We start from the raw sequence: 27,680 nt of genomic DNA, 5'->3' as shown, positions 1-27,680 counted from the left end.
CGCTTCCATATTTTATTTCTTGGAAGAAACTCCGTCTGACTGACAGCTGTGCTCCTCAAATAATCATTTATTAAAGAGGTATTTTAATTAGCATTTCCTGTTTGTGAAGAACTGCTTTATGTACAGTGAAAGGAATAAGTGAAAATTTAAGTAACAGTTTCGTGTATCTTCCATTTTTTGGGGGGGCCAATGTAATGGATATGACTATTCCAGTTGGAGGATATATTTCATGAAATATACATAAGTTTTTTTCTGAAGCTTTTAATAAGTTTCTGAAGTCAATGAGTTGTTCTGTTCTGTTTAACTGTTATTAATTGCTTACCAATATGTTCATGCATGAATGTTATTACCATAATTTGACTAATTCCCGGGTTTGTCTTTTATCATCATTAACCACATAACTCATTATCTTAACCACCCTTTTGTATATTGTCTCATCTCTCTCTCTCTCTCTCTCTCTCTCTCTCTCTCTCTCTCTCTCTCTCTCTCTCTCTCTCTATGCCTATTCCTCCTTTATATAAACGCTTCCTATCTTGAACTATTTCTCTTACATACGTGTATTTTTATCCACTTCCTCAGTATTTCTGTTTAATTTTCTAATCATTACTTTCCTTTTCATTTTAAGGTGAACAAAGCTACTCTCTCAGCTCTACGTTAGTCTGTGTGTGTGTGAGTGTGTGTGTGTCTGTCTGTCTCCCTCTTTTAATTGAGGGTGCTTTATTACCTAGTCGTTATACCGATGACGTAGGCTAATCTCCTCTCTGGCAACAATGGAGTGGTCGTCAGAAGGTTTGCTCCTACTGTCCTGACTCGAGGACAGTTCACATTGGCAAACTTTCCTTTTATTTAGGTTTTAATCAAAAAATCTTCAAATAACGCGGATTTTCAATATGAGTCGCTTTTAGATACTGAAGTATATTTTATTTTTTTATACAGGATAATATTTTCCGACAAATCCCAGCGTAAGAAGAACTAGCTCATATTACTTATAAAACGAAAATTCATATAACCTCTAATAAATAGGGTGCTTCAGGAAACGATGTAAATAATATTATTAAGTAAGGTAATTTTGTAAGGGGCGTAATCTTGTAATTTCCATACAGCAACCATATACTTTCATTTACTTCTTCTTGAAATTTACCTCAAAAAAATTTTCTTTGCTACTTCGATTTAACCATATGCTTTGACTGCCTACTTACGATGTGTATCAACAGTAAAACCATATTTATCGATAATACAACAGTTTTTTTAGTAAACTATCTAAATGAAGTAAAACGCAGTCGGTAAAAGATGTAAAAATCCTAATCGGATGAAGGCTTTCATCAAATTTTTGAAGTAAAAACTCTGATTCTATGATTCAGAGTAAGAAAAATTAAGATAATGGTATGTTTGACACAGCCTACAAATGCACAATTCGTTGCCTAAAAAGAAATTGAATTTTTTTCTGAATTATATCATCAAATTCCAAGCAAGCAATGCAACAACGTATTATTGTACGATCTATTTCTTATTTTACAAAATGGATATCTAAAGACATCCCCAAGACTATGGTGTGGTTTTTGGAAGCTGACGGCAAATATCCCCAACCGATATCAATGACGATGATCCTGATAGGCGGACGCTCACGCTTCACATCACCAACCAGATGGTAGAAATAAAAAATAATGACCATTCACTGCAGAGGTTGAAGCTTCAATGATATCGGCTCCAAATATTTACCACAACCTCGAAAAATATCTTAAAAAAAAAGAAAAAAAATATAAATGTAAAGCCTATATCATCCTTTCAGGCAACTTGGCCGTCATCTCGTCAGGCATCCGTCAAGTTATCTCTTCTCTCAACCACGAGAGATGAAGTAAAAACAAGCGAGCATCATCCCGTTCTTCGGCCGTTATCCATCACAAGCTAGCGATGTAGAACATCTCTCGAGTTCACGTGAAACCTCTCAAAAGAAAATATTTTTCGTTCGTGTATGTCTATATAGCCTAAAAGATGTTGAAAATATAAATGGTGGCTTCTCCTGCTGAGAAGTGAATATGAAGGCCTTTTTTTAGAGATTGTTCTTCGACCTTTCTTGTTTATTTCGAATTACAGCTTTTATATTTTTTTCGTATTCTAAATTGCGCCATAAAGCTCCTGAAGATTTATATCTTCCATTGATAACAAAATGATCTCCGTTAGCGTAAAAGGAATGATTTATAGTAAAGGGAATTTTCGGACACATGATAGTTTCTACTGTATTTTATTTTTGGGTGAAATTCTGTCAGACTGTTATGCTCTCCAAATAACCCTTTACTAAAGCAATATTTCAATTATCAATTACCTTTCACGAAAAACTACTTTACAGAGCGAAGGAATTAGTTAAAATTAAGGTAGCTTTTTCATGTTTCTTCCATTATTTTTTGCCATATGTGTTCGACATTACTATCCCAGTTGGACCAAAAATTGCCTAAAATCTTAATCATACACAAGGCAGCTAATGTAAACGCTGTTGCCTACATACTCCTTGTTTAAAATAAACGTACATACATGCCGAGTCCGGATATATGTGTGTATATATATATATATATATATATATATATATATATATATATATATATATATATATATATATATATATATATATATATATATATATATATATATATATATATATCTAAATATATATATATATATATATATATATATATATATGTATATATATCTAAATATATATATATATATATATTTAAAGCGTATATAAGACATATATTTTTCTTAATTTACCCCTACAATGGGTCAAGAAGTCAAAGGTTAAGTTTTTATAAGGGCTATCCTACCCCCAGAGGAAGGTTATATTTTGCCAAACAGTAATCAGAACTACTTTGCTTGAAACCTGGATGAAGTATGTAAATTATACTTAAAAGTAGTTAATAAACAAAAGTATCATAAAAACAGAAAAATATGTGTAGTTTAGTCACAAAGATTCATTCTTATAGGAGCAGATTACTGTAGACGAGTTAGCGGGCTATGATAACCGACGTGCAGTGTATCAATGCGAGTATACGGTTATTTGCTCTACCCAGACGACACTCAACGCTTCTTTTAACCTTATAACCTTTAAAACGTACCAAACCCAACCAGCTTAATGTAAGCCAGCCAATCAATAATTGTACGTACAAACATGTATACATGCATTCACACACGATTGTGTGTGCATGAAAATGTGTGTTTATTTACGAACATGAATATTTGATTCCCTAAAATGAGAGGAGAAAACGAACTACGTATGTCTGTCTGCCTATCACTGGACTTCATTTTGATACCATATGCTTGTTGTTTTCTTCCGTGCTTAGTGACACTATTAGAATGGAAAACTGAACAATGATTAAACCTCATGAAATAAGGAATCCCTTATATTTCAAACACTCAAATAAAATCTACGAAATAAATCCCATTTCAGTTCAAATGTTTTATGTTCCCAAAGGAATTTTAAGCTAAAACGCAGCATGAAACTTTTGTGACTATTTTCCGTTTACCGTTTATTTGTGACACCGGGAAAGTCATGTCACTGAAACAGATTTTTAAAATCGGGTCACTGTATTTTTCGTTTGCCTCGGGATGCGTTCGCTCCTGCTTTCCTCTGCAACTGTTAATGAAAGGAAAATATTGGCTCTAGGTCAATAGGACATTTATTGGCGAAACTTGCCATTCATATTTCTTTCTGTCGAGGAACGTGGCTTTTCACTGACTGAGACTTTCTTTATGTGAGAATTTTCAACTATATATATATATATATATATATATATATATATATATATATATATATATATATATATAAAGGTAAAATCCACGAAGGAAAGGAAACACTGGAGTGCTGCAGGAGCCTTTCGACTGTCTGTCGTCCTTTACTTGGCCTGCTAAGTAGAGGACGACAGACAGTCGTAAGGCCTCACAGCACTCCAATGCTTCCTTTCCTTCGTGGATTTTACCTATATTTATATATTCATCACGTTCCATATTTTCGTGTTTATATATATATATATATATATATATATATATATATATATATATATATATATATATATATATATATATATATGTATAAATAAATGTATATATACATAAATACATAATATACATATCTATACATAATATACATATATATATACTATATATATTATATATATATATATATATATATATATATATATATATATATATGTGTATTGTGTGACTGATATAAAAAATCTTGGAGAGGAATAAGAAGATAGTTTTTATGCTATAGTTTTCAAAAGCTTTCTACTGAATTCCCTTCACTGTTTTTATTCAGTACCATGACTCTATATCAATTTCAACTAATTACTGTCTTGGCCAAATGTCTATGTAAAAAACAATAACAATCGTTTTTTACGAAAATTTTGTTTGATTTCACAATGAATATGCCTTCACGCATTCAATTTCAAGACATTTGCATATTTCAATAGCAAAAATACATTTTTCATTTATAACGAGGAATGAAAGACAAACAACTTTACGCTAACAAGCGGTGCAGAGCCTGCGTGCTTTTATGAAGGACAAGTTTGAAGAAACGTTGCATCTCAGTTGCTCAAGAAAATATTTTTTCTTGAACATGGTTTTCATCTTAATAATAATAATAATAATAATAATAATAATAATAATAATAATAATAATAATAATAATAATAATAATAATAATAGTAATAATATACATTGTTTTTAAATAATAATAATAATAATAATAATAATAAAATAATAATAAATCTGGTCTTACAAACTGCTAACGCGATCGTAATAATGCTCCATATACTTTATCTGGGGAACAACTATTAAAGCATTGCCACCCACTTTGTGAATAAGGGATTTAAGTGGCTAAGCGGCCTCTTCAAGCGATTGCATTGTTGTTCCAAAGAGAATTATAACAATTGCTTTCTCGCCTCGCAGCAAGCTATTATAATCACCGGATGGCTGCGAGTATGGAGTTTGCATTTTAATAATTTTCATTTTATCGCGAGATTCAAGAAACCCGATTTCAAGCTTTGGTTTTCGAAACTGGATAGTACAGTCGAGCAGACACATTTGATCATCAGTATGTTTAAGAAGAAAAACTGAACGTTTGGAAATTTAGGGAAATTGAATAACAACGCCAAGTTAAAATAATGATTACTGTCAGGGCCCAGGCGACGATTCGGAAATTTGGAGGTGTTACGAAGACAAATGGATTGATGGAAAAAATACAAAGATTTTAAATTCGGGGATTTTAAGATTGAAACGTAAAACGGCTGAAGAATATCAAATCCATCGGCCGAGCCCTGGGATAGATTAGACTTGTGACTCAAAGCTTTCTTTTAAGTATCTCGCAGTAATAAATGTCAAAGGAGGAATAAGACGGAAAGAGAAATCCTGGACGAGTTTGATTCTTTCATTATTCACGTTTAAAGAGGATGAATTAGCCTTTTTTTTTGGAAAAAGGATATCTGATTGGTATCAATCTGGAAGAATATGATTCCAAAAAGACTACTCTTAAATATAATATATATATATATATATATATATATATATATATATATATATATATATATATATATATATATATATATATATATATATATATATATATACATATACAGAATATATATCGTAGTAAAGAACAAATAAATTTTAGGAAAAGCATATAAATTTAACGTTCTGACATCTGTTTTGTTGAACTTACTAAAATATTTCACAGAGGTGAAAAGCCATCTGATAATAAAATAACTTTCTCTCCATTTATCCACACGCATATACACACATACATATATATATATATATATATATATATATATATATATATATATATATATACATGTATATATATACACATATGTATAAAGTATATATATATATATATATATATATATATATATATATATATATATATATATATATATATATATATATATATATATATTTGAGCTTGTGTGTGCGTGTAAACGAATGGAGAAGAAATTATTTTATTATCTAATGGCTTTTTGCCACTGTGGAATATTTTAGTAAGTTCGGCAAAGAGAATTCCGAACGTTGAATTTATATGGTTTTTTCAAAATGTATTTGTTGTTTACTATGATATTGGACAAAGTTACTAAGTCAATTACATTTCCTCAAGGTTTTCAGAAAGCATTGTTTTGGGCGAGGTTGCTTCCCTGCTGCTTTCCCCGCAGACGTTTAAGACCCATAAATGCTAATGGCGTCTGGCAGTTCCTAGTTGGCAGCCATCCGAGGGCTGTCCAGCCCCGACGCTGTTCATTGTTTATGAACTCTTGTACCATAACGAGCAACGTTGTGACTTCGGCTAACTTCGCTCAGATTTCTACGTTTTTCAGGACGAAAAATGTCACGTGTGTATCTCTCGGTGGGGAGGGGGCGGGGAACAGCGCAGACAAGCGTTGGGAGTTACAGCTCTTGTGTTTCAGACCAAGAACCATGAACACCCCAGATGTCAGTAGCATGACCTGGGACCTTGGAGTTTGGCAATACGTTTCTAATTTTGCAATAGAGATTAACCTCGCGGCCATTTGCTGGAAAGTCATGAGTTAAACATTCAAGCCTTCAGAATGCCCTGGCAAAGGGTGTTGTGAAACTGCTCTATGTTTAATTTACTGATACGAGTAACCGGTGACACAATCGATTGGCATCGACACCCAGGGAGGTATAGGATGGAGAATGTTCATAAAATGAAACGACGTAAACACTGTCGGATCGAAAGGTAACATTTAGAGATGAAACATGAACAATACATCTGAAATGAGCGGAAAAGGACGAAAGGTAGAAAAAGGGTTTTATTTTATAATCTTTTAGAGACTGATTTGTTCTGGAGACTTTATTACTAATGATAGTTGTTCTTTCCCAGCGAATTGTATATTCACAGATATCATATGGCCTATTTATCTGTTCGCCTTTAACTAATATTAGTATTAAGTTTCGTTATATGATATGACATCAAAATTAATAGAAACGCTGATAATTTTTATTTGTTTATTCGAAAAGTTGTCTCGGTTTTTCCACAATAAGAGATAAACGGAAAAAATTATAAATGCTGAAAGGATGATAAACTGACTAATCTCTTTTTCAGAGAATTATGGAACATAGACGCACAGTTAGATACACAAGAAAATGCTATTTTCATCCATGTAAATTATTTGTATAATCATGTCGACAAATTCTTTCACGTATGATTTTTAAGAACAGCTGACAGTTCAAAGAACAGAAGACTAGGATCCACCTTAAGTGAACGAACCAAAACTATGGATATCTCCCAAAAGTCTTAGAATTTGGATGTCATCGGCGACATGTTTCTACAACACAGTCAGTAAACAAGATTGAAAGAGGCAGTCCTGAGTCAGCCAGCACCTGGTCACGATTCTATGGCCTACCTACTCGCAAATTCTTCAACTCATATACAAACACACACACACACACACACACACACACACACACACATATATATATATATATATATATATATATATATATATATATATATATATATATATATATACTGTCCTAAAATGGAAAACTGCAGTATCTGCAAAATTTTCAAAATTGAGATATGCCACCTATTGGGAGCGTGAAACACTAATACACAAGTTACTGCAGATTCAGAATGATTTTCAATGCTTTCCACGGATGTTTAGGGGTCCCATTTGTGCTTAGGGGTCCCATCTGCAGTGTCTGCAAAATCAGTAGTAAGGCAAGGGAGTATCTACCAATTTTCTCAGTTTTGTATTTTTGCAGATGCTGAAGTCTTCCATTTTATGGCAGTATATATATATATATATATATATATATATATATATATATATATATATATATATATATATATATATATATATATATATATATATATATATATATATATATATATATATATATATATATATATATATATATATATATATATATATATATATATATATATGAGTGCAGAACTCCTTCGGCAAAAGGATGATTAAAAACATCGAAATAGATTTCTTTTCTCACTTGATTGCTGTCTCAGTAGCCGGGTTTCCTAATCTCAGCTCGTAAAGATGTCTTACAACGGCTTCATTAGCCTTGAAACTTCACGCTCTGGTACTGAAATATTTTTCATACTATGCTCCGCCTTTGTTTACCGTATAAGTTCGCTGACTAAAGTTTCGATTAGGCCAGCCTTCTCATATTGTTTGCATGACAGTAACTTCCTGTTGGTCTTTAAATAATACTTAATACTTATCGGTGCATTAAAGTTTGGTATTAAACAATGATAAACACACCGGCCTAAAAGGAATAGAAAAGAAAAAATGTCCGTTTTCACTACATATATCATATCTACAAAAGTTTCATTCGGTCATCTTCTTTACCTATAATCTTTCATAGATTGCAGAACAACGTCCAGATTATAAGAATTGAAGATGAATAATATTTCTCTATTCTTGATATTTTGCCGACAAGTCAACAGTTTCAGAATTGATACTGTACTTAATTTTCTAATCGATGGAAAAAAAGTATTGTATTAATTATTATTTGCATCCTGCACATACATACACATACACGTGTATGTATATATATGTGCATATATATATATATATATATATATATATATATATATATATATATATATATATATATATATGCATACATATATACATATATATATATACATACATATATATATATATATATATATATATATATATATATATATATATACATACATATTAGCCGCCGTTACCCAACCATTATGTGGCTCGAGCCCACCTGGTGACGGTTGCTTATCACTTACAAATTCCCCATAGCTGTTTATTTCGAGTTTGAGCGAATTCGATATTAAATGCCTGTTTTAGCTCAATTTATATATATATATATATATATATATATATATATATATATATATATATATATATATATATATATTTCATATTTATATATTCAATAATATATATATATATATATATATATATTGTCACGATGCGTATCAAGTACCTGGTTATTACACAACTAATCTCAAGATTCAAAATATACCTCACTTCAGCCAGATACCTGAACTCTCATAACATTAATTGTTACGACTGAGTACTCTAAAGGTAACAGTGATCCCTTAAAAAAACTTATTTATCAATCACTTGAAAAATCAAACTAAGTTCGTCAGAATATGTGTGAGGTATAAAAATTAAACTAGAAATCTTCTAGAGTAAAAGGGCATCACTCCATCAAAAACTCTAACTGTTTCCCTGGTCTTAATTCACTTTAGCAAAACTAAAAGAACAAAACATGTTTATCACTTTGCCTTATGCACACACAATCAATCCTATTCACTGGTGATCAATAAATGAAACACTGTTTTTCTAAAAATGTTAAATACAAAAATTTATTTTCAGATTCAAAGTTTATAACTAGAATTCACAATTAATTAGAATTCACAATCTGAAAAATTTACTATTAGTTGAAAATAACACAAAACTCAATGAATTCTTGAATTAAATTATGAAACAAAACTAATTCACAAAAACTTTATCAGAATTTAAATTAATCAAGTAAAATTTAAACTATCAAGAATTACTCAAGATTTAAAAAAGAAAATCTCAATAAATGAAATCAAGTATGCAATGTTAAATTAAGTATGCAATGTTAAATTAAGTATGCAATGTTAAATTACCAAGAAATATTTACAATGCTATGTAAATAAATGTTACATCACAAACATAAAAAATGTGAAAATATAAAGAAATTGTAAATAGAAAAACACAAAAATACACGTAAGATTTATCAATAATGATTTCACTTGTTCAAAATTTCCTAACTTATCACACCATAACCTCCTAACTTATCATACCATGGTATCAATAAGTAAAATTTCACGTTACCTTACACAACTTGTGAAAACCTCTGTAAATCACTTGCTGCAGCTGCGTTACACAATACACACTTTTTACCAGGCGCCGTTACGAACTAAATAACTTTGCTAAATTCAGATCTCAAAAGTTAATGGTAAAAGTGACCACAAAATTTACGTTAAAAGTAATCTCTTCCTAATTAGGAATGAGAGAGAGAGAGAGAGAGAGAGAGAGATGGAACCAAATCGACTGGTCTCAGAAATCAGAATGAAACAAATTTTAGGATTCCAGTAATACGTGAAACAATTACATGATGTCATTAAAGCATTTTGGGTACGAGATACAAAAGTTCTAGAAGCAGGGAGGTGACGTCATTAAAGCGTTTTGGGTGCGAGATACAATGGAGAAGCTTCTAGAAGGAAAGTTACGTCATCCCAGCAAAACGTTTTGAACGCATCTTACAAAACATGACGTAATTGATCAGGACACGTATTCTTTCTCGCAAAGTGGCGTACGTGACTCAAACAACGCATGCAACAACATGAAATCACTCGTCTTGAGCCCGTATGGGACGAATTGGCGTTTGTTTTGCAAATCTGTCATCGCTAACCCAAAACAAAGCGTTCCCTCTTATCTGAACTGATGACAACTGAAATGAAACAAGCCCTTCCTGGACACACACACGTGTTCACATACTACGCTTTTACCAAGAAAGATATTCGTTCCAAATTACGTTACTATTAAAATTGTATTAACAATTCTAAATTACGCTATCAAGTTATCATTAGTACTTTTGAGATCTGATGCGAAGCTAAATATGATACTTCAACAATCATTATCATTGAACATAACACATGAAAAAGTAAATATGTCAAAATTATAGGAGGATATACATATTACAAGGCAACATCATGAAAATATATATATATATATATATATATATATATATATATATATATATATATATATGTGTGTGTGTGTGTGTGTGAGGGTGTGTGTGTGTCTTTTCATAAGTATGAAATGCTATCAATTCATGCTTGAGTAGAAATAGACATATAAACTAATCAGTTTGGTGATGGCAAGTATAACTGGCCATTTCATCGAGTATCTCTCTCTCTCTCTCTCTCTCTCTCTCTCTCTCTCTCTCTCTGTTTGTTTATGTATGCGTATCGTTGCATTGAGTACATTTATAGCTTTGCGTATTATTTAGCATTTTATGGTCAAAAGATTACACGTTATCGCAGATGCTAAGTAAGAAAGATAAGAAAAAGGAAACGGTCATCTCTGACCAACATCTTCTAGCTTATGTTCCATTTACAAAAATATCGTTCAGTTCATTTATGCATTTCCTCATCTCTGCTTTGGACATGAAAATATTAATTTTCCCCCAGAGATCGAAAATACTTCACTTTTCGAGAAGATAAAAAAAAATGGGTTTTTTTTTAAATCCCAAGTTGAAGCAAAGCTTTTAGTCACAGCACTGCAAATTAGATTCTTTCTAAAAGCATCAGGCTGTTCATTTTCAACTCCATCTTAATTGGAGACACTTTGCTAAAGGTCTATTTCATTTTTCTTTGTGCTGACTGAGGCCTTTGTCCTGATGTGTTTGTGTTTATTTCGCTATCATAGAGCCATTATAAATTTATGAGTATTTTCATCCCTGGAATATGTTACATATTTCGATTTATTCTTAACTGACGATGACCTTTACTGGAGAGATAATTTATTATTGTCCTATTCCATTGTAGGTTTGCTTTGAAACTATTTTAACGTCTGAGTATTCCATTACAAATACATCAGATACTGGCCATTTGCATGTCTTTGTTCAGGTATTCATGTAACCATTTGGGCTAACCTCGGTTGTCTGACATGACTTTGAATTGACCTTCTAGATACATATGATATTTATTGAAATCAGCATATCCATGAAGAGCAATTGTGTAAAAGCCCTTGAATGAGGTTAGTTAAGCATTTTTTATGCTTCGAACTTTACATGGCATCGTCAGACAAAGTCAGAGAGATATTACCATATTGCTGAATAGCAAGTATGTAAAGTTTTTGAACGACTTACGTAAGAATCCATCTGTTATCGATTTAACATGCATGTATTCAGACAGGAAAGAGAGAGAGAGAGAGAGAGAGAGAGAGAGAGAGAGAGAGAGCATGCATGAATTCTAAATTGCTTCGTTAGAGATGAACTTGGCGAGAACTTTATGCTGATTGGCAGCCCAAAATCTCTTTTCCAACGGAAGATTCGGTTTCAGCCAGAGGACGGAAATTGGCAATCAAGTGATTCCCTTGACGGCTTTCGCTTCTTTATTTTGTCTCCGGTGATCTCATTACGATCTCTGTTAGCCGGTGAGGCTTACGTGATGTATTTATTAGCTTTTTTTTTTTTTTACCTCTGTATCTTTGGTTTTCTTCTTCCTCCAAAACAGTAATTTTCAGGGTGCTACGCAGTTCCCTGATACTGACTAAGGTTTTGATTATTTATAAACTAAACATCTCTCTCTCTCTCTCTCTCTCTCTCTCTCTCTCTCTCTCTCTCTCTCTCATCTCTCTTTTTTTTATCAGACAACGCCAAAACGGGATGATTCAACGATTTGAGAAGAATCGAAGAATATGCGCGACTGAAAACGATGTTTCCAGACTTTCCAAGGAAGATACAGATATATCTTTTCGGTAATTGTTCAAATAAGGCTCTTCAAATTTCGTTTGAAGACCGACATCATTATTGAACATTATCAAAAAATAATAAGTGGGATAAAGACACGTCTAGATAACAATACCAAAGACATAAGCCGAAAATTTTTCTGCCGTAGGCATCAAACACCTTTTATATATATATATATATATATATATATATATATATAGATATATATAGATAGATATATATATATATATATATATATATATATATATATATATATATATATATATATATATATATATAGAGAGAGAGAGAGAGAGAGAGAGAGAGAGAGAGAGAGAGAGAACTCTTACAAATGAATGTTTATTTAGCTAACTTATTCAGCGAATAAGAAATCAACCATCAAAATTTGTTCAAATGAAATATCACACGATTTAAGCTTGAGAAATTCTTTACTAACGATGCCGTTTGATACCTGTTTGGGTCTCTGTGAAGTTAGAGGCATTACTTTGTTTTTCGAAATCACAGCAAGAATGTATCCAGTGATACTTTAAGAGAAGAAGGGGAGACAGAGAAAATTCAATTAATCGAATACCGTAGAATTAAATAGGCAAACATCTTCAATACTCTTTACAGTAATTCTTCAATGTATTTCATATATGTATATATATATATATATATATATATATATATATATATATATATATATATATATATATGTGTGTGTGTGTGTGTGTGTGTGTGTGTGTGTGTGTGTGTGTGTGTGTTGTGTGTGTGTGCATGTGTGTGTGCGTGTGTGTGTGTGTGTGTGTGTGTGCTTCCAGTAATAAAGGAAAAAGTCAGACTATTCTGACTCGTAAAGGTATGAATTTAACAAAGACCTGTCTGGACTAACACCATAACACTGAATGGATGGAACTTTTTAACATTCTCCGTCAATTTTGTGTAACTTTAAAACCATTTTAAATTGTTTCAAGATTTTTTTTAAAGAGACTTTGAAGAGCTAAAAAGAAACCAATAGATTTAAGTTGTGTTACACATGTAGACATACTACCATATTGTACATTCATATTTTCTTTTATTGTGCAAGCAGTTTAAGGGAGGAGGTCAAAACAGTATGTATATATATGTGCTTTGTTGGGAAATTACATTTTTCTGCCAGACCTATAGCCAAAGAAGTCTCGACCAGTACCGCATCCATTTTCGTTCACCTTCTTGTTTCGTGGCAATACGTTAAAGAATTTGACACAGCAGAGATCAAAAGCAAAGCAAGTCTTGACCATCGATAGATGGGATCTAAAATGTACACCCTTCCACTATCCAATCCTCTCCTGTCTGTTGTAGAGGACCGGCTGTCTTCAAACTAACATTCCTTAGATTCTTCTTATATGAATATATATATATATATATATATATATATATATATATATATATATATATATATATAATTTTTTATCATTTAAGAAAATCCAAAGAATATATCTACTGTATGTATATATACATAAATTTTTTTATTTAAGAAAAATCCAAAGAATATATATCACACACACACACACATATATATATATATATATATATATATATATATATATATATATATATATATAAGAAAAATCTAAGGAATGTTAATTTGAAGACAACCTGTCCACTACAACAGATAGGAGAGGATTGAATAGTTGAAGGGTCTACATTTTAGATCCCACCTGTCGATGGTAAAGACTTGTTATGCTTCTGATCTCTGCTATGTCAAATATTTTAACCTACTGGTGCGAAACAAGAAGGTCGAGATTTCTTTGGCTATAGGTCTGGCAGAAAAATGTAACTTCCCAACGAAGCACATATACATACTTAATGTTTTAGCCTCCTCCCCTAAACTGCTTGCGCAATAAAAGAAAATATGAATGTACAGTATGGTAGTATGTCTACTTGCGTAATACAACTTAAATTTACTGGTTTCTTTTCAGCTCTTCAAAATCTGTATTAAAAAAAAAACTCGAAACAATTTAAAATGGTTTTAAAGTTACGCAAAAGTGACAGAGAAAGCTAAAAAGTTCCATCCACTGAATGTTTTGGTGTTATTCCAGACAGGTCTTTGTTAAATTCATCCCTTGACGAGTGAGAATACTCTGCCTTTTCCCTTTATTACGGGAAACATAGATTGCTTATCATCTGTTTCCAGAATGCGTTTATAACTGGAAGAGATAAAGCACTATAGAACATCCCTTTTATTTTATATGAAAGTTCCATTATGATATTAAAGTTATTTTACTTCCTGGAGTACTCTAAGTAGAAAGATATTGTTAATAGCGAGAAGGCTCGTCATTTTTAACTGTTATGGAGAGAAAAGTGATTTCATCATATGCTGTTCTTTATCTCCCATTGACGGAAGAGTTAAAAGTGAATGTTTTAAGAGAAACCTGTAAAAAATAATGTAAATAGTCTTCATGAAGTAATTAATCAACATTGCATAAAATTTTTGGACCAAAATTACTGAATAAAAAATAAACAATGATGAAGCCTTAAGTAAAATCCTGTACTGTATGCTGTGTGATTTAAAATTCATTGCCCTTCTATCAATTTCCTTATTAAATAAAATACAAACATGACAGCAAAGTCAAATAGCTTCAATAACAGAGCACCCAGAAAACGGTATAGTTAAAAAAAAAACAATGATGAAGAGAGGGGTGATATGCAAGGTAAAGTGCCTGGTTTTGATGAATGTATAATTGATGAATGCGTAGGAATGCACAAACATTTTGCCCAATTGCTGACATCGTAAAGTTATTTACATGTAACTGCTGCTTCCAGAGAAACGTCATATCTTTATGATCAATTCTTTTAATCAATAGTTCAGAATATTCACTCTTTCTCTCTCTCTCTCTCTCTCTCTCTCTCTCTCTCTCTCTCTCTCTCTCTCTCTGTACCATGTAATAGAACATTACTGGTAGGGTAAAAAGAGCATAATTGCTTTTAGGAGTTTTATTGCTTGCAGCAGATTCAAAGGAACTCAAAGCCTGATTTTGAAAGGACGCGTAGCCTTTGCAACAAAAGATGATAAATGTTCAAGAAAGACTGTAGAGCATTAAGCATTAATGAATTTTTTTCACTTAGCCTTTAATATCACATATGCAGTAGCCTGAAGTTCAAATTACGCTTTAAATCTATGAAAATTTCAATTTGTCATTGTGTCATATTATATTGGTCATTGGGTTCATACGATTGGGAGAGATTATTCATTTAATTAGAGCTTTTCGTTTCACCTTTAATTACCATGCCACAAAATTAACTTGTGCCTTTGTCCTTTGACTGGAATGAGTTAAAGTTGAATTTTCAATATCTGTAAGAAACAAAGTTGCGAGCCTTATTTACCAAGATTAAAGACTATCTAACAAGAGCAAAATAAATAATGGAATACTGAAAGATGCATCAACAATGGGAACTAACACTGCGCATGTCAGTAAAACTTGTTAAGTATCCTCTTTAGAAGGAGAGAGGAGAGGAGTACATTTTCTCCATTTTTTGATAGTCGCTCTTATTACTTTTTTTAGGGTTTTCCTGTCAGTTTCTTATAAATCCTACTTTTTTCTTTGATTTCGCTTCTGCCATTTTACTTTCTTGATCATTTTCAGTTTTCAGTGCCGTATATTTAACCGTATATTTAACCAGCGTCAATGTGTGTTGAGTTGTTATACTATACTGATTCGCTAAAACAAATAAAGGGACTGTATGGTTTCTGTAGATTGCTATTAAACTATTCTGAATTATTGCTTTTAACATGAAAGTACGATATATCATCTGTTACAGTGGGAGAAACTGCGCTAATGGTGGGGAGAACGAAGTGTTTTATCAATATTTGAAAAGAAGTTGGTCTACGTTCTGCATAATACAGTTCTACGTAAGTCGCGAAAATTCGCTTCTGTTTATACTCAGTTACTCTAATTCTGAAATACCACGCTTGACCAAAATTTAATGATATGCGAGATATGATTCTCTTGAATCAGGACCCGGGTCTTTACTCATTCAGATTACCAATCTGTAATGCAATGGAGTAAAGGGTAAGAAAGGAGGTTACATAATCCTCAAATCTCCTGTTAAAAATGGTGTGAATTTATATCATTTTCTTTGTGGTTAATTTTTCTTTAGTCAATCCTTTCGGAAAATAGGTAAGAGGAATTTCGATGTCAAACGACTTCTAACTATCTTTCTGTTCTTATGCTTTCATGGTGATCTTATCAGTCATTTTTATCTTAAAGCGCTCGAAGTAGAACCAATGGGTTTGAAAATATGTTTTACAGTATTCAGTAAAAATGTCAAGTAACATCACAAATAAAATTTTTTTTTAATTATCTTTTTATTCTTGCGTTCATTTGCAAGCTCAGTGATATGTTTATACTTATAGTTTAAACAGTCAGACTGAGAAAGGGATTAGGGCTTGAAATTCATCAGAGATACGTTTGAGGAAACTCAGTGTGTTGTTGGAATTTCAGAATCTGAAATTCAGAATCTTTCTCTCTCTCTCTCTCTCTGTTTATGCCTAAAGCCATTCTAAGAACAGTAGCTGGCTGCCGAGGAAAAAACGAGAACGGTCACTGCCGCATTTATACTTTAATTAGTTGATCACGGATGAACAGCAGAACTCTTACATTAGACTCTGTATACCCACACAGGAAGCTCATGAGCAGCGCGTGAAACCACTTATAAACACGGTGCTATTCAACCCTATATATTTAGATACTTTCTTTCGAGTAACTTTTCACCCGAAATATCCAGCCATCTGAATTATCCATTGTGTTCACCAATCTAACATCGTTTATTCTTTTCACAAAACCGAACCATTTCAAAGTACTCTGCTGACCCGGCCATCGACTCTACTTGTATCTTTATTTTTCAGTCTCCCATTCTTCTTTCCATATAATACGGAATCGCTATCAGTCTGCCCAAAAAAATATATGGTAAAATTTTCCAAACCAGTGGCAAGAGTTCAACAACCCCTTGGTCACTTTATTCTCATTTGCTCCTCATAAATTAGCCTTATGCGGCTAGTGAAACTGGAGACTTCATTATCGTACCCTGGGATTTAACCGGTCAACAGTTCGTCCGATTTCTTAACGATTACTTGCCTAGGCACTGAAATAAAACCTTCCGACAAAGGGTAAAGAAGAATTCGAATACATATTTCAACGGATTCTTCCCAAAATAAAACCATGTCAACTTTTTCACGGTAAAAAGTTATTATTTCAAAGTTACATTCAGTTTCCATATCCGTTTTATTGGGCTTTGTGGACTTTATAAAGTGACACTTCGCGTGGGTTTTTGGAGTAAGATACCGATATCCAGCGCGAGAATATATTAAATGTCTTGATGCTGCATTGCGCAACAAGTCCACCAATGAAGTTTTTTTCGTGTTTTAGTTAATGATGTGTTACTTGCACCTGGCAGGAGTCAAATCCTAAACTATTGCAATACTAACAAAGCCTTCACTAAAATTTCTAGTCTGAATATGTAATATCTATAAAATCAACATTGCGCAGTAAAATTTTAATAAAAGCGGAACAACTATTTATTGGTGCCATTTTGATTAAGGGAGCTCACTGCATATGCGAATTAATAATATGTTAAACAAATGAAATTAAGAAGAAAAATAAACAAAAGAAGGGAAAGTTATTTCAGTGATGTAACGCACACTGGAGACTGAACAAATGTACAGACTTGGAGGAAGAAAAGTTCATTTTTACATTTTTATGACATGAAGGTTGAATCTCAAGTAACAACTCTTCACTGTAGTTCCTGTGGCGAAGATTCTCCCTTTTACTAAAGTTTTTTTTTTATCTTATATGACAGCGAAGAGACTATGACTAATACGATTACTTGATTACAAATGACTCTTAACATAATTTTCAAGTTCTCTTGCCTAGATACGCGATAAAATAGCGCAACCTAAACGGATTTTTTTTTTTTTTTGCATGATATTACGAGCAAAGATTTTATGTTTCATTGTGGTTTGTTTCATGCCAGCTAACAATTCTTAGTACCATTCAACATGAATGGCGATATGGTGAATGAAAATATACACAGTATGTGCCAAGTTGCCAGATAATTCTAATAAATCTACAAGTTATCATTTAAAAACTATTCTGAATAGATTCGAATTTATACTGGTTTTTGTTTGAGGTTTTTAATCCGATTTTTCATAACTGTTTCCTTGTATTTATTCACCAGAATTTTTCTTAACAGCTGAATGAAAAATTTAGGCCAAATGCCAATCGCTAGGGCTGTGAGGTCAGTCAGCACCGAAAATAATGCCGAAACAATTGTTAGGAGAGTGTTGAAAGTAAAATGGAAGAAAGGGAATATGAACAGAGGTACAGTAAAAGAAATGAAAGGGGGTTGTAGCTAGGGGCGAAGGGACGCTGCAAAGAACCTTAAGTAATACCTACAGTGAACGGCGTGAGGTACACTGACGGCAGAACTCCCCTACGGGAACCATACTTTTTCTTCCCCATACTAGTTTCATCTATAGTGAAGACACAGCCAATACAAGTTTTACCAGAATAAAGTAATGATGTGACATTTGAACTCATCCTAAGGACTCCGAATGTTTTTTTATTTTCTTTTTTTTACATAACGCCAACAAGATCCGAGGATTAAGGACCTTTTCCATGCATTTACTGTCAATTGGACTGCAAAGTTACCAGCCACGAAAATCTATTCCTTATTCTCGTTGTAGTTATGCATTCCTACGTTTAGCGGCGTATTGTTACCGTAACTATTGTCAAGTAGATAAAAAACTAGTCACTTACTAACAGAGCTGAAGGTTAGTTATTAACCAAAATTAATTAAAAGTGAAATTCATATTTCTCTTTATTATTTCTGCGTTAAGACTATTGTTATTAAAATACAAACTAATGTATCACCAAAACTGGCATCATATCGACGTTATTGTGAACGATGTCTCTGTACATCATACTATAAAATCACCTAAATTTGCTCCACTAAAACGTCCTGCAATATATTTTTAAGTGCTGTAAAGTAAAAAAAAAAAAAAAAAAGTATCAATCACTTGAACAGTAATTACGGCAGGCAAATATTTAGCTTAGGCTGCTGAATAACTAAAAAGAAAAAAAGTCATTCAGACGCAAATCAGCGCCCCATTAACATGGACAGCAACTTTAATTGCTATAGATCGTTCAGTCGTTTACGTTCCTTTTGATATTACCGGTACATAATCGTCTGGTACTTTTTATTTTATTTCAGTACAAGCTGCTAATTTTAGCTGTTTTAATTATTGGTGCTTGATACAACTATCAATTCATTACGTACTTTCCTAGATTATGGGAAAAAGAATTAATAGTAATAACTGAATAATTATTCTTTTCAATTTAGTATAAAACTACATTTGATTAGGTAACATTTATATCATCATTGCAAACATAAAATGCAAGGAAAACACACACAAATAGAAGATCCATTTATAACCATGAAATGGTGAAGACCACAGAAAACCGGTCTTCCGAGAGTAATTGCAAAGGAGGGACCCGTGATAATCCAAACAAGAGATATACAATCGCATTTTGCAGACACTAGCCCTGGGGTCACCCGAAGAGAAGATCCCTTCACCAGCCATGGGAAATGAAACACTATTCCTGAGGGGAGTTCGCAGCACAAATCAATCATTTAATCCCGAGGGGCTCAATCTCTCTCCCTCTCGATGGCCCTCCTGCGAGGGGAAGCAATGACTTCAATGGATCTCACTTGTCTTTCTGCCGGAATGCGTCAGCGCATGAGGACTTTTGAATAACTGTTGGAATGTGTATTTCATGCGGATATTCTATCTTCTGGCAATTTGTTTCATAGACTCGTATAATTTACAGTGTAATAACACAGACACACTCACATATACACACATACATACATACAACTATATATACTGTAATATATATATATATATATATATATATATATATATATATATATATATATATATATATATATATATATATACTGCATATATATACACATACATACAGAGCCAATTCACATCTATGCAGTATCAAGTGCTGGAAAAAAACATTAGCGAAACACCGCATGTGTATAAATTCTCAGAAGAATTCAGGAGGGGAGGAAATCGACTGAGAAGAAGAGAGGCAAAATATTGCAATAGGGGAGCAGCACTCTCAGGGCTCCACAATGGCTGCAGTTTCATAAACATGCGAGTGAGGTCGTCATGTATCATAATATCTATGGGGAACCTTAACTTCTAGTGATATTTTGTGGTATTGATGTTACGTCTAAAATCTAACAAACATTTGTATTAGCTTAAGCAACGACTTAATCAGTTCCTTCAGAAATTTAAACTTCTGTAATTTGTCATTCATGTAGGTACGGCACTGAAGAAGACAGACGTTATATACGATAACACAAATGATTCTGGTATTTATGATGGCAAAATCGTATGTTTCCTTGCTTTATACAATTTAGAAATTGAGGGGCGGATCATTATAAAGGAAGCACTAATAAATTTTCCGGTACAACATTGTGGTCATTTCTACAACAACAACAACAACAACAACAATAATAATAATAATAATAATAATAATAATAATAATAATAATAATAATAATAATAATAATAATAATAATTTAAAACCATAAAAATATGATTACAACATTTTATGTAATTAAATAGTAAGGTTAAGCTTTACTTTTGTACCTACATCTTATACTTCACAGATCCTTTAGTTGTCTCAAATATGAAACAACTACGAAAATAGAACGAGTTAGACCTATAGTGCATAGAAGGAGAGGGTAATACTAGGGTGGATTTTAAAATGCCGACCGGAGAACATTAGAGAATTGGCTGTTAACAAAAGCGGGCTGTATTTTATGGAAGTCATTAGTTTATCGACGTATAAAATATTGCAAAAAGACCGATTTAAAATTAAAAATGAGGTACTATCAATGTGATTATCCTGTATGAGCGTTATGAGGCTATGCATGCAAAATTTTCTCTCAGTGACGCTGGGAGAAGCACCTTCTTTCTAACGGTTTTTTAAATATGTTTGTACCTTTTCTCACATCAGCAATTTACAAACATCGTGTGGCTCTAACTTCGGTACAGTCTATTATTTTGTTGTCACTGATAGACATTATGAGTGAGCAAGGCTGGTGTGAGGTTAAGTCAGCATAGGTCTTCGTAAAAATGCATTCCCCCTTCTCTGTTGCTAAATGCAGCAAAAGCTTAAAATCATTAAAAGTATTTGTTAATCCAAATAAGGGAAAATATAAAACAAAAATTATTTGAAGATATTTTCTGCAATTGTGCCGATTTTACCTCGAGCCCGGTAACGATAAGGAGGGATAGATAATACGTGACAAAGAAAAGCTCAACCAAGTGAAAATTTTACACACTTTTAAAAGATTAATAACTTATGAAAGGGTAGCATATATTGTTTATTGTTGAAATTTGTATATTAAAAGTACTGAATTTCGTCAATTAAACAAGTTTGAAAAAAATGTCTAGGCCTAGTCCTATAATACGATGCTTTAAGACAAATGGGATCTCCGAATAATTCGTCGTTATTTCTCTCTCCCTCTCTATTCCTTTATTGTTCTCTTTCCCTCTTTGCAATCGTCTGTTTCTTTCTCTCATAAGCATATATTTGTTATTCTGGGTCTTGTCCTTCTGGTATTTTCCTCTTATTCTCTGTATGAGAGCAGTCATCCCAAAGTGTTGCTATGACCAGTTGTCAATGTATGTTAATTTTTCGGGGACAGATGAGTTGAAACAATATAGACACTGAAATTTTTATGGAACACTCACCTATTAATGTACTAACACTTGTTATGTCCTCCATGACTCTTCTTACACAATTTAACACTCTTTGGAACCGATTCTATAAATTCCGGCAGAGCCCGGGATCGAGGCTAACCCACATCTGGATATCTTCCGGCATCGGCATGCACGTGAGAAATTGACCAACTGACCACTGAGTGACGAGTCCTCTTCTCCCCCGCAATAGGGAAATGAAGGGACAATGGGTAGAGAGGGAATCAAGGCGGGAAACGATCGTTGCCCAAGCAGTGTTTGGATGACCTTGACTCTATCAGGTTTTACCTGTTTGAACCTGTCTATATTCATGCCTGGGAATGGTTCAAAAATTGACGGGGGAAAAAAAATAGACAGGGTGTTATTGACTAACTGACAACTGAGCCCTATTCTCCTATTCAGTAGTGAAAGTGTAGGGACGAAGGGTAGCCGGGAAAGCAAGGCGGAAAACGATCAGTGTTCAAGCAGAGTGCAAAGAGGAACTAGACTGAAATTTTGCGTGACAGCCATTTGTTGGAACTATTTCCCATAATTCAGTGCGACGTGTCAGCGCCTTATACATCTCATGACGACACAGTGCTTGCTCCTGAGTGTAACAAATCAGGTTTAAAGACCGGTGTGAGCCTCGGACAATACAGAATCATCTAAAGAAGTACCGGGAAGAAGGAGAACGATACAAACAAGGTGAGGAAGTAGAGTCCTATTGACCCTTAAAGTCGGTTTCATTTCATTTATCCACCCATGGGTGAATATGTAGCACATTCGGTTGACCAAAGCGTGACGACTGATATTCAACGCCTCCGATATCGTTCGCTTGTTGTGATAAATGTTAAACGATTTCCTCAATAACATATTTGAATGTTTTGTTATATACAAAGAACCCTCGCCCCTTCTTATATTAATCATAAACACGCTGATTTGTATTGCTTATATACCAACGTAAGCACACGAAAATTGAGCTTATATCTTCTACTCAGTCAAACTCAAGCTAACGATGTGCTTTCAATAATTATGATTGATCTCACTGGTATAGCGCAGGCCGCACCTAGACCTAGGTCCACAACTTTTCAAGTAACATGGTAGGCTACTCTTAAGAATAATTCAAAAATTTTTCTATGTACCATTTCATTGCCTGCATATCAAACTAACTTTATAATGATACCAAAGTAATATCCACTTCCGTAAACTGAAAAATAACCTTTAAAACTGTTTACCGCCTGAACATGAAGGAAGGACCAGTGAAGCTAGACCTATGCGACTGATTTGCCGAATATTTTGTCATATACTGGACTTCTTTTAAGCAGACGTTCATTCCATTTAAGTGAAAATTACACTTTATTATAACATTTATTTATTCATTGTATTTAAGTATCGTTTTGATGCCCTGTAATTAAAAAAAATATGTACGTTTAGGCTAGCCTTCCACGCCGTGTTTGTCATCAACCTTCAAGTGTGACGGGAACTCGAGATATTTCAAAGGTTTGTTCGTTAAGTTATTTGGCTAAATAGTCCCGTAAGTAGCCAGTCACTGAGGTATTATAATGGTTTGCATACTCAAGAAAAAAGTATATAAATATGCATAGTATTCTGAAGTAAATCACAATGCCATTGCCATCATGCCAACTAAAGTTTCCCGCCGTCCAGCGAGACCACCGAAAGTGAAGGCCTGTTCGGTGTATTGTACGTAAGCAACGGCAGTCCGAGTCGCTAGCACTGACTACGTTCCCAGACGAAAGAAATATAAACAAAACGTCACCAAAATAGACAATTTGTTGCTTGCCAGTTATGGTAATTAGTTAATTTACTTTTTTTTTTTGTCAACACTAATTTGTGTACACCAAATAATATTAACTCGAAACACAGGTTAAGAGATTGATATAAAATACTGAACCTAAACAATTTATTTACAGTTACAATATAGTATATACCGAAGTACCATGTTTATCATGCCATTAAAAAAATGTTTATACATAGTGTTAACGTCAGATTACAAGACGGCAGTGCATTGGTTTACTCTACTATTTGTGAATGAAATACCTTAATTATTGTCTTTTACACACAGCTATTATTTGGTAGTTGAAGTTTCTAGCTTTCTCATTTTATTCTATTACTTTTACATACAGCTATTATTTGGTAGTTGAAATTTTTAACTTTCTCTTTTTATTCAACTTTTTGTTAGCTACAATATAGTTATTTTCTTGGGAACAATAATCATTCTATAAAATGTTAGAAACCAATAATATTAATTTGCTATTTTTTCTGTACAATGACCTTCATTGCTTATTGGAGCAGCATATTTATTATTTAACCTTTGACCTTTATATGGGGATTTTACATTCATTATTGTCCATCAAATGTAATGTAAAAAAAAATTACATAATCTGCAACTTCTGAATAAAAAGGGAAAGTGTTTTTTTCCACAGTGATTTTTCCCAAGAGTTAGTAAAACTTGAATGAGATACTCATTGAATATTTGTAAAGCTAAGTGAACACTTTGTTTCTCAAATGTGGGTGAGGAGAACGCTTTTCATGACAGTTTATAATAATGTTTCAAGAGTAAACCATCTTCTATCTCATGAAGTTTTTTCAGAGTTGAATGATGCATAATGAATCTCATTTTCTAAAATATGATTTCCATCAAAGGAGAACCGTGGGAAGTTCATTGTTTTATGTGTATCTTTCTGGCCAAGCCAATTATTCCTGGTACATCTCAACAAGTGTACTGAATTTCCGCCTTTACAATCAAAATATGGTTTCAAGTGAGTTTAATCCACTGCCAGTACCACTGTTTTGTCATTGGGTAGTAATGATTTACATTTATTCTTAATGTACATCAGAAAATGAGCGTCATTTTGCTCTGACGCTGGGGTAAATTGTTTGGAGACACTCCTGATGGCAGAGTACCTGGTAATATTAGGAATTTGTTATCTCTCAGAGTCTATAGCTTTGAGGGGAACAGTTACAAAACAAAGAAGACAATATTACCAGTTGTGATGAATAATCAAATTTATTCAGTCATTAACTGTAGTTGCTCAAATATGAATTTCAGCACAGGCAAGTGTTTGACTGATCATCTAAAATTACTGCCAAAAATAAAATCACTAATTTTATAACAGCAATGCTGTCGCAGGTTTTAGAAATACACTCAGCAATGTTAGCTCTCTGCAAGTTATTCAGTATCTACTCAATGATATTTGTATCATGAACCTCTGTAGGAATCTTTAAATCTCCTAAGTGATGTACTTCAGAAACATAAACAAATGCATGTGCTGTGCAGCTAGCCTTAACTGTAGGTAGGGTGTTGCGGAGTACAGTAGCTATTTCATTAATCTGTACTCAACTGTTGCCTGTGGAAGAGGAAAGATTGTCTTTTAATATTTGTATAAAATGTATATATGAATATTAAAACATAGTAATGCCATGAGGTTAGGTTAGTTATTGACATCCCTTCTGTTTTGTACCTGTAACCCAAGAATACTAGGCCAGACTAATTTTATTCACCTTAACCAGTCTAGGTTCAGTAAGGTTTGTCCCTGACCTTTGAGTACTGGCAATGGTAACTTGCCTATTTCCTGATCACTTTACTGTACTTCCACTTGTGATGAACCTATAACTCTGTCTGTGCCATTTCCAAAGCTCTTGCTAAGTCCTGCAATCGGAGTTGTTTGACATAGGCTACACTGGGAGTTCTGTGACATAGGCTACACTGGGAGTTCTTTGACATAGGCTACACTGGGATTTCTTTGGCATAGGCTACACTGGGAGTTCTGTGACATAGGCTACACTGGGAGTTGTTTGATGTAGGCTACAGTGGGAGCTGTTTGACATATGCTACACTCGGAGTTGTTTGACATAGGCTACACTTGAGAATTCTGTGACATAGGCTACACTGGGAGTTGTTTGATGTAGGCTACACTGGGAGTTGTTTGACATAGGCTAGCCTATATTAGATTCTATCAAGTCTAGTTTATATGAATTCCTATAAAAATTCAGTCTAGGCTAAACCAGTCTTTTTTTTTTATATTGCACTTTACCTTGTTGCTCACAACATCTACCTAAGTCCCTTTTTCAGACTACAGCCTTCTTAGGCTATACATGGGTGTAGGCTATACTTGCACTGGCCTAACTTATGTTACCTTATCAGACAAACCTAACTGTATGTTTGTTTGCGCTCCCGACGTGGCGTAGAGCTGGTCCCAGTGTGATGAATACTGTACACTTTATGTTACAGTCGAAAGTTATCCCAACATGGAATGGAATGGAATATGAAATTTAGGCTTGAAGCCAAGAACTGGAATGCAAGGGATTATTCAGCGCTAGTTATCGTAATGTTATCCATAGGCAAAAGTCAAATACTTCCAGCCAATATTGCAGTGGCTGCTCCATTCACCTCCCCCAGACCCTAGACAGTCTCATAGACAACCATATTTCAAGCTGTTTCGAATATTAACCTACTCATGTAGTTTGCATGCAAGAAATTATTAAGATACTATTTATTCGCACTCGCATAGCCAGATAACTTTTTATTTGCCTACATGAGATATAAAAAAATATTTGTTTTGACCTGTTAGATATTTGATACAAGCTTGTAATTTATGTGCTTGTATTGTTATACAGTATTATCGATATAAATCTGCATTTTTATTACCAAAATAAGAAGGTGCAAGTGTTCTTTGTATACAAAAGCATTCAGATGTATTACTGGAGAAATAGTTCGCATTCCTCATCACAGCAAGCCTATGATATTGAAAACATTGATTTCAGCCAATTGCTAGCTAGCCATGCGTATTGCCCCATCTAACCTTGTGTAGGACAGATGAGAAGTAAATCCAACCAACACTGGCAGGTTGCTTAAGGAGGAAAATCCTAATCCTTGTAGGCCCTTAATTAGTGCCATTCATTATTATTAGAACAAGCGATTTGGACTTAGGTAAGTGTCTCCGTAAAAGAAGCTGGGTTTAACTGAAGCCCAGAAAGAGGATAAGCTTTCACATGTTAATGTTCTTGAAGAATGGGGTTTAAATGAATGGAAAAGTGTGTTGTTCACTGACAACCCAAGTGCTGGCAACCTGTCTAAAGTGTGGCGAGGAAAAAATTCCAGTACCTTTGATTAATAGTTGATTTGTAAAATATTGATGGAATTGGTCCCAAAGTGTTTCAAAATGTTTAAGAAGAGTAATGGAGGACATACCAATTATTGGTATATTAATAGGTGAGTGTTCTGTAAAAATTTCATTGTCTAGTACTAATACTTATTTTATTTACTTTTTTTGTAGTTTGGTGTTGGGTTCCCAATTGCACCCATAGCACGAACTCAGATCGCAGGAAATAATATATCTTCTTATATACAGAAGT

The 27,680-nt window shown here is 33.3% G+C and overlaps 1 long non-coding RNA gene across 2 annotated transcripts in view; it reads right to left on the bottom strand.

The window, feature by feature from the left end:
- Window positions 1-22,620, bottom strand: part of LOC136839453 (uncharacterized) — a 312,435-nt gene extending 289,815 nt beyond the window's left edge. Inside the window, exon 1 of one of the 2 annotated variants that reach the window (XR_010853344.1) lies at window positions 22,320-22,620. This is a non-coding gene — a long non-coding RNA (uncharacterized lncRNA). The remainder of the gene's footprint in view (window positions 1-22,319) is intronic. The other variant, XR_010853343.1, reaches the window with a different exon arrangement.
- Between the last annotated feature and the right edge of the window lie 5,060 nt (window positions 22,621-27,680).

The sequence above is a fragment of the Macrobrachium rosenbergii genome, chromosome 6 (assembly GCF_040412425.1).
Source record: "Macrobrachium rosenbergii isolate ZJJX-2024 chromosome 6, ASM4041242v1, whole genome shotgun sequence".
Taxonomy (NCBI): Eukaryota; Metazoa; Arthropoda; class Malacostraca; order Decapoda; family Palaemonidae; genus Macrobrachium; species Macrobrachium rosenbergii.
The sequence above is the reverse complement of the archived record's forward strand: the minus strand, read 5'-3'. Positions and strand labels throughout refer to the sequence as shown.